This window comes from Sabethes cyaneus, chromosome 3, assembly GCF_943734655.1.
Source record: "Sabethes cyaneus chromosome 3, idSabCyanKW18_F2, whole genome shotgun sequence".
NCBI classification, from domain to species: Eukaryota; Metazoa; Arthropoda; class Insecta; order Diptera; family Culicidae; genus Sabethes; species Sabethes cyaneus.
Window position 1 is genome coordinate 114,276,337 of NC_071355.1, and position 9,294 is coordinate 114,285,630.

Genomic DNA, 9,294 nt, shown 5'->3' on the forward strand with positions numbered 1-9,294 from the left:
GCAACGGTAAAAGTGAAATCGGGAAGTGTTTTGAATTTCTGGGGGTTTTATCCGGAAAATACCCGGTATTTCCCCAAAAACAAAGTGAAGAATTGTTCCAGTAAAGTGATCGAGAAGTCCGAAATAGTGATCAAGGAGAGTATAAGTGCAGTTATCGTAATCTATCGGGTGTAAGTTGTACTTTTTTTTAGGTGCGACGATTGCAACAAGTGCAACGGTCGGCTGCTGGTGTATGGTGCCGTGGCTCGTAAAGCTGCTTCTCTAACGGTATGGGACCAAAAAGAGGATTAATTAAAACAAAATCTACTTATACCGGTAAGCAAAATTTAACTGCACGAAATATTGAACTAATTTTTGACTGTTTATCAGCGAAATTATGGAAACCTACAAACTAGGGAGCCGATCAACCCAAAAAAATTAATATCGACGATCTACTATAACTATAGAAAGACTACATTTCTAAAACGGTAAGCAAATTATATTTAACAAAACCAAAAAAAAACTAATTATTCCTTAATTATGATTCTAGAAACAACCACGGAAACTAAAGAAAGAAGTAGGGGAAAATGGACCTAAAGCTAATATATGTGCAAAGGCAAAAAATTCCTTCACCAGGGAGGAAGTATGCTGAATAAACTCGACCACCGAGGGAGAAATTGTGAGACACTATTAAGAAGATTTAAGACTAAACTAATATAGAATAACTACTAATCCTAGTTTAAGATTTAGGGACGTAGGCCCTTAACAAATTAACCTAATATTTACAGTGATATACAAGATCCGTTGCGAGTGGATCAAAATATCGCACTTTGGTGGTCTTTTCCGTTCTTTGCCGTTCTCCTTCCGAATTTCCGGTCTTAGTCACTTCCGCGAAGTATCTTCATAGCCAGTTGAGCTATACGTAGCTATTTGGCCAACTTTGGTACCCTCAGTGCCAGTAATTTTCACCACTGACACGAGTCCGTCAAAGCGGCAAGATGCTTGAACCCTTTCGGTATTTTCTCATCGTAATCTGTGGTCACTCCTTACGGAGGTTCATAGCTAAAAAAGCTTATTGTTGGCTTAGATGAGAATGCATCTTTTTTTTAGTTTGTTCGCGAAGTAGACCCCTAATCTTTTCCCTGCATCGTCTGCTCTGAACAAACTTCTTAGAACTCTTTGCTTTCCGACCAAGTCCAACAAGAATGTTTCCTGAGGTTGATTCCGAATCATCAATTCATAATCAACCTCCTCTTGATTCAGGTCCTCCGCTCGCGGAAATAAACGATTCATGTTGTGGATCGTAATTGTTACTTTAAGCAAGAAATGATATAATGCAACAAAAATTATTCACACCCAACAGGCCCAGAATATATATTGAGCACCAATAATTAAAATAAAATGATTATATAAGAAACTATGTAAATGAAATACTGTATATTATAAGTAAATATTATATATTGGTTCATGCAAATATACAAATTCAGAGTATAATGTACTTAGTAAGAGAAAAATATACTAGAGAAGCAAAAAAATGAGTTCCCAAGGGAAAAAAAATTATGAAAGAAGAATTAACGTCGCTTACAGAGAAAAATTACTTGGAGAAAATTTTTATATACAATTACCACTAGTCTTAATCTAATTAAAAAAAGAAAAAAGAACTAACGGCTGGCGATTTTGCAAATAGATGTAATTATTATTTACAAAACCAAAAAAATGTAGAAAAGAAAAATTAACGCCAAAAGATTGAAGAGAAAAAAAAATTAAACTAAGCCCTTTTGTATATCACCAGGCCAAATCTGCAAAAGCCTTGTTTTGTTGGGCGCCAAATGTAACAGGTCCGCCTTTTCGCTACCCGATTAATAAGCGGGTGGCTTAAGCGCCACTCTCCGAAGGAGAGACCACCCACCGAGATTAACGGTTGCCCAGCCTGAGACCCTCGCAGGGAGAGGTTCACTTTTATCCCGAGTTCGGGAAGGGAAGCGGGTTGGCAGACTTAAACACGTGACGCTATACTCCGTATCGCCACACGTCAGAAAACTCTACCTACAATACAGACCTACCACTTAAGAACAGCAGCTTAGGAACTTACGACAGCAGACAAAAGTGACGGGTGATTTCATCACTGGCCGAGTCCAGTCTCCACCTAAAAATGACCGCAAAATGATTCGAGAGTGTCCTTGGCTGATTTCGGAGTCAGCCGCCCCAGTAGAAAAATACTCAAAAAACTAACAAGAAACGCAAACCGAACACATGAAAAAATCCCTTTCAACCCGACTGCATGGAGGTTTGTTTCATTGACTTAAAACGCTTCTATCTTCCTACTGCAAAATAGCATTTTTTTCAACAATTCGCATTGACACTGTGCAGTTTATTCATTCGAGATTTACAATACGTTTTCCCTAGGCCTATTCCAATCTATCCTTTCCCATCTTTCTTCTGTTCTAGCTAGCGGTGTGTGCAAGATAACGTACGTTCACTGTGCGGTGCGGTGGGTTGCTACCAACCGGCTGCTGTTGGTTTGGTTAGGGTCACGGCCCGTATAATAGTCACATGCGCATGGACAACAACTCAAAAAAAAATGTACTCACTCAATACCCGGGGTTTACTTGAGGTTTACCGTCGCTGCTTGGTGGTCCATGTGGTTTTAACAAAATGGCGGGGTCGCCATCGCTATCCTGGGCAATACGCGATCTATCTGATCCGCGCCACGCGGATCCCGAAATTCACTCCTGCTGCTAACGACGCACGGCGTGCGAAATTGGCTGCTTTTTACTCGACGCTAGTAGTCTCACTCGATGCTAGCTGCTTGCTGTTGTTGGATGCTGCCGATTGCTGTTCGGCCAGCCTATCCCGTACAGGGCGCAAATTGACGACGCTACCCTCGTCCGGCGTTGTAGCGGGCCGGGAAACCTTGAAGCTGACGGTGGGGTCAGAAGAAGTCGCTGACAATGTAGCAGGATGTCGATGACGTGTTCCGTGGCGAATCTATCATCCAAAATTTAAAAGAAAACCACACGCAATTTTACGCACACCGCCTTTTGGCAAAAATAGGTGCCCTACCTCTCGCAGCACACTTGCAGGCACGAACTGCGGTCGCACACGGGTAGCACTTTCAAAAAGCGAAATGTTCTATCACTGCCTATCTATGGGAAAGGGGAAAACTGCTTAGCTGGCTAGAAAAAGAATCTTCATGTGTTTCACTACCTTTACTTCCAATCACGTCGCGAGTCAAAATTACGGACAACTCCTGCCTCTTCCACGGGTCAGATTAAAGTGAAAGATCAGGACAAGGTGATCCTCAGATAACCGTCCTTGATCGAAACCTGCCTAACGAAATTCTTTATCGCTGTGTTCGAAAGTACGAAGTTGCATTTTCGGTTAAAGCAATCTTCTTCCAGCGCACGGCTTGCATCTTGTCAACCCGACCAACCCCCCAAGGTTAGAGAGCAAAGTGAAACACTCTCCCGATTGCGGGCGGGTCATCAGCCTTTATCGACAGGTCAACCTCCTCGATCGAGTTAGCGATGATAGGCAAAATTAGGCAACGTAAGCGAGCGTCTGGGATATCATTCTGATAGCAGCACGTATGCCAATTTGATTTGATTTTGTGAGTCGGCGCGCGGTATTGCCGACCACAGATTTTTATTGAAAATCTATTTGGAGTAGCGATTTGAAAATGAAGATGAACTAATATTTAAATTTACCAATTATGCTGATAATATTGATAATGGAATCTTGGCCAATATTAAATTAATTCTACTACTATCTACATGTGAGTTCGTTACAGCGTTCAAATGCGATGACTTCCTCACACAAGCAGAGTTAGATCTGCTTTACAAAGGGCTAAATTACGCTGTTTCCCCCCAGTGCGCGCCGTTACCTGAGATAGTGATCAACATCGAAAATCATATCCAGTATAAAGACGTACCACTAAAAGCGGCGGTGCGTCATGATGTGAAAAAATGTCTCCTACACACTGCTAACAAACGAAGCAATCAAAAACAAGCAGCGTTCGATGAGTAGTATGCGATTCGGCAATTGAAAACGCGCGACGTTACATACGTTCGGGCAGACAAAGGTAATGCTGTGGTAGTCATGGATAAGGAAGAATACGATTCACAAGTCCGTGAAATGATTAACTCAGGCCCGTATGCAGAATGCGCTTATAAAAACGGAAATCCTAAAGACCCTCTCAATGCGATGATTAATGGGGCAAATAGTACCCGTCAAAAAGTTGCTCACTTAATGGGAGAAGTAAAGTTGGAAAAACGGTTACTTATATCTAATTCAAAAGTTGCATCGCTATATTGTCTTCCCAAGATACATAAAACCCCTATGGCAATGAGACCGATCTCGTCCAATGTTTCTACCCCTACAGAAAAAATGGCTGCATGGTTGGTAGAAGAAATGAAAAATTATCCTGTTACGCATGGGGCAAACGTGAAAAACTCAATAGAATTAGCTGAGCAGCTCAAAAATACAGTGATACGGAGGGGAGAAATTATGGTTTCGTTCGATGTCAGTGCTTTATTTCCGAGCGTGCCAGTCCCAGAAGATGTACGAAGCCTTCGTGACCACTTGGAAAGAAGCCGAGCTCCACCGTTCCACATTGAAGCGTATATATCAATAGTAGAACAGTGTATGAGCCAAAAAATTTTCACTTTCAGGGTAAAATCTCACCACTCCTGGCAGAAGTCTTCATGAGTGACTTCGAAGTTGCACTACAAAAAGAAAAGTTTTTTCCCAGAGTATGGAAACGCTATGTGGACGATGTTTTTGCCATTGTAAAAGAAAGACACCTCCCAAAAACACTCGATTTATTAAACTCTAGACATCCCACTATAAAGTTCACTGTCGAACGAGAAGTGGATGGAAAAATACCCTTCTTAGACTTGATGATTTCTAAGAAAAATGATAATACTCTTAAACTTGGTATCTACCGTAAACCAACATCCACTGATCGCTACATTACATCGGACTCTAATCATTACGGTGCTCAGAAACAAGCAGCGTTCCATTCAATGGTACATCGTCTTATCTCTATACCTATGGAAAAAGAAGAATTCTTAGAGGAGAGGGAAAAAATCTATGAATCTGCCCGAATCAATGGATATGACAAAAAGTTCGTTGACAAAATAGTTAGTATCCATAAGCGTAAAAAACATAAAGAGAATGTTACCACCCTACAACCCCAGAAAGACGACATTGAAAGGATCAGTATGCCATTCTATCCTAAAGCCACAAACCCGATAAAGAAATGTCTTAGGAAACACGGATAGCACGTTGTCTTTAAAAGCAACAACACGCTGCGTGATATGCTCTGCAATGTAAAAGACAGGATTCCAGCCGAAGATAAGTCGGGAATCTATCAAATCGATTGTAATGGTTGCCCGGCAATTTACATCGGACAAACCCGCCGCAAATTTAAACAACGTGTGAAAGAGCATAAGGATGCAACTGAGAACGAACGAGTGAACGAATCTAGTGTCGCGATGCATGCTGCCAATCACCAGCATAAAATAAACTGGAACAGTGCTAAACTAATAAAACCAGTGAAGAAGTCATCGCATTTGAACGCTTGGGAGTCGCTGCATATCACCACAGCTGAGCAATGTTTGATGAATGAAGACGATGCTCCGATAGTATCGCCGCTCTTTCATCTAACAAAGCTTAAGTTGTAACTACTCGCTTATCAAAATCAGTTGGACCTAGCCCCGATGATGGGTAACATCTACCCGAAACCGGTTGGCGAATAAGGTAAATGCTTATTTTATTTTGTAAGAACAATAAGTGATAGTGTCCAGTATATACGTTACATTATTAGTTCAATAGTTCTTACGTTGTACGAAGATACGAAAGTGAAAGTTGATGACTTTAAATATCTGGGTATTTACCTTGACTCAACGTTATCTCGGGATCGGCAAATCAAACATCTACCTCGTTCCAAGAAAAACACTGTTATTGTTTTACTACGGTTGCATTCATTCCCAAATCCAATATCTAGCATTAGCATGGATTCACGCCAGCAAATCACAACTTAAAAAAAAATACAAGTCGTGCAAAATAGATACTTGAAACCCACATTTCAAATGCCGATGCTTTACTCAACTATTCAACTGTACTCGAATGATAACCATACCATCTTACCTGTCCTAGCCTTACGTGACATGCAGACGGTTATTCATATCCACAAGGTCCTACACCAATCAAATTACCATCATAATATGTCTCTAAATGTTGGCAACATACTGCAAAATACCCGACAAGCAAATTTTATACAGCGTAATAGAGCAACCATGAATCTTGGCCAGACGTGCATTTCGTTTTTTGGCCCTTCAATTTATAACACTCTACCTGATGAAATCTAACAGATCACCAACATCGATCTTTTCAAATACAAATTAAAGCAATTATTCAAGTTAAATATAAGCAACTAGTTGAGCCCGAATCTTACGGTCCGGAAAATATAAATGTCTGTTCAGAATTCCGAAGACTGCGAATACATTCCATTGGCCAGTGTTTGCGAAGATGTTTAATCTTTGTATTAGTTCTTTGAGTTCTTATATTGCATATTGCGGCGCTCATAATAAATCCTTCTGCTGCGGCGGTGGTAACGCGCTCAGGAGATAACCGCGAGACAACCGCAAAATTAAAATTTAGGTTTTCTGGTTTGTGGTTCGACAAAATATCAGTTTTGTAACGTGTTTGTGGTGGAAAATAATTGATTTGGTAAATTTTCAAATACTTAATTACTACAATAAATCATTCGGTTATCTTTTGGTGGTTTGGTTCAGCTGAGGAGTCAAGATTGTCGTGTCCGTCGGTTATTTTCAACCGAGTCCTCCGAAACACGGAACAACGTCCGTCAAAGTCTACGTTCGTCCAAAAACTGACTCTTGTTTAGAGCATGCTATATCATGCTACAGTATGCGTAAGTCTCATATTGAACGATTCATTTCTCTCCTTGTCTCTTATCGTTCGTATGACGGTATTCTTCCTATGCAAGGGGTTTCAGTTACACTCAAGTAAATAATTCAGTTTCATTAGATTTATTTTACGCTGATTCATCTAACTCGGCTCGTTCCCTACAAAGATAACCGCAATGTGAGGATTTTTCTTGCAATCTGCAATAATATAGCTCAAGAAGTTGTACCTAAAAGAGTCATAGCCGGAAACTGAAACAAATAGTTTTTATGGTCGTATTGGATTTTATTTAACTGAATAAAAACTTCTGGCTGTTTGCAACATTTATGTAGTCTGATTAGAGTAAAATGCTGCTTAGAAAATTCTTGATCCTTTGCTATCATTAAGGCCATTGCAAATCATATTTAAAGTTTTTGTCACCCCCCCCCCCTTGGAAATTGGCTTGAAAACTCGGGGGGCAAAAAAATAATATGTGGGATATGAGTCAAATTTCTTTTTATGAAATCAATTGTCTGTGGGCTCTACAGTCTGAAAAATGAGTCTCCGAGTTGAATTAACGCTTCTAGCACGAAACAGAAATGGAAATTCGAACAATGGAATTTCCGAAAATGGTCCAAAAAAATTTTCCTTCGTTTTTGTCTTTTTTCGTATATTTTTGCATAGAAAATAACATATATATTATAAGCAAGAATAGATTCGGTTTTCACGTTTAAACCTTAAATAAAAATTCTTAAAATCCAGGTTTTTTTTGGTCGATTAAAAAATTTACTTTGTTTTTTTTTCGCCCCCCCCTTCAGTGGCCGAACACCACAAGGGCAAAAACTTTATAAAATATTTGTAATGGCCTAACTCATTTTTTAAAATTTTGCGACTTGGTTCGGTCTGATTTAACACCGACCATATGATATCGAGTCAAGCAGTCGGGACGAGCAGTTGAGTCGAGTTGTCGAGTCATGCAGTCAAGTCGAGCAGTTAAATCGAGCAGTTCAGTCGAGCAGTTTAATCGAGCAATTAAGTCGAGTAGTCCAGTCGAAGAGTTGAAACGAGTAGTCTAGTCGAGCAGTAGAATCGAATGGTTTAGTCAAGCAGTCGGGTAAAGCGGTTATGTTTAACAGTTGAGTCAAGCAGTTCTTTCGAGCAGTTCATTCGAGTAGTCGAGTCGAGCAGTTCATTCGAGCAGTCGAGTCGAGTAGTCCAGTCGAACGGTTTATTCGAGCAGTTGAGTCGAGTAGTCCAGTTGAGCAGCTGAGTCGAGCAGTCGAGCGCAGTCGAGTCGAGTAGTCCAGTCGATCAGTTGAGTTGAGTAGTCCAGTCGAGCAGTTGTATCGAACATTTGAATCAAGCAGTTGAATCGAGCAGTTAAGATGAGCTGTCAAATCAAACAAGTCAAGCAGTTGAGTCGAGCAGTCAAATCAAGCTGTTCAGTCAAGCAGTTCAGCCGAGCAGTTGAGTTGAGCAGTCGAGATGGCCAGTTGAACCGAGCAGTCAAGTCGAGCAGTTTAATCGAGCAGTCCAGTCAAGCAGTTTAATCGGTGGGCCAATCAGATTGCAAGGCAGTTTGACAGTCGGTCATAGACGTTCGTTAAGAGTCACGACAGCTGTCAGCTGAAGCCGCCTCCGATAGTGGTGGTAATTTTCAAACAAAATTTATACGAGACAACGCATGTATCTAATGCTGCGCAGTATGACGAATGCAGCGTGGTGTTTCCCCTCTTTTGTTTATCGTAAAAAATAAGACTATCAAAAGTCAGAATTTTCCCTTTCTTACGTTGCCGATAACAGAAAAAACCAACATGTTTCATTATCTACATCCCACATGCAACAAATTTTCTGAAGCATAAAACCGTATGATTGCGTAATTCTTACAGCTGCTGTCAAGCCTGGCCAGCAAGCCTGGCTCAAACGGCTTCAAGAAAAATGTATGGGAATGACGTTCGTGCCAGGGATGTGGACAGAACATGTCTATGCTGGAGCCATCTGTGAAATCTTTTAGCTTTTTCAATGATCCATTGAGAGCAAATTGAAGGTACGCTATGTAACGCTAACGCTATGTAACTCTATGAGGTGCAACTACATTACTTTTGCTCGTCTTGAATGTAATTTGGTTTGAGTCTGCTTAATGTGGGCGATTATTACCACGAAAATACATATCGCACCCCTCGTTTTGGCGACAGACATAACATCTTATATAAATAGACTAGTTGAGCCCGAATCTTACGATCCGGAAAATATAAATGTCTGTTCAGAATTCCGAAGACTGCGGATACATTCCATTGGTCAGTGTTTGCGAAGATGTTTAATCTTTGTATTAGTTCTTTGAGTTCTTATTTTACATAATATAGCTCTAAGAAGTTGTACCTAAAAGAGTCATAGCCGGAAACTGAAACA

At 40.5% G+C, this 9,294-nt stretch overlaps 1 long non-coding RNA gene across 1 annotated transcript; it reads right to left on the reverse strand.

The window, feature by feature from the left end:
- Positions 1–2,858: 2,858 nt before the first annotated feature.
- LOC128744087 (uncharacterized) lies at positions 2,859–3,212 on the reverse strand. The gene is made up of 3 exons (XR_008412355.1): positions 3,187–3,212; positions 3,043–3,125; positions 2,859–2,967 (listed from the first exon to the last, which is right to left on the reverse strand). It is a non-coding gene; the product is annotated as an uncharacterized LOC128744087 (long non-coding RNA).
- Positions 3,213–9,294: the final 6,082 nt, after the last annotated feature.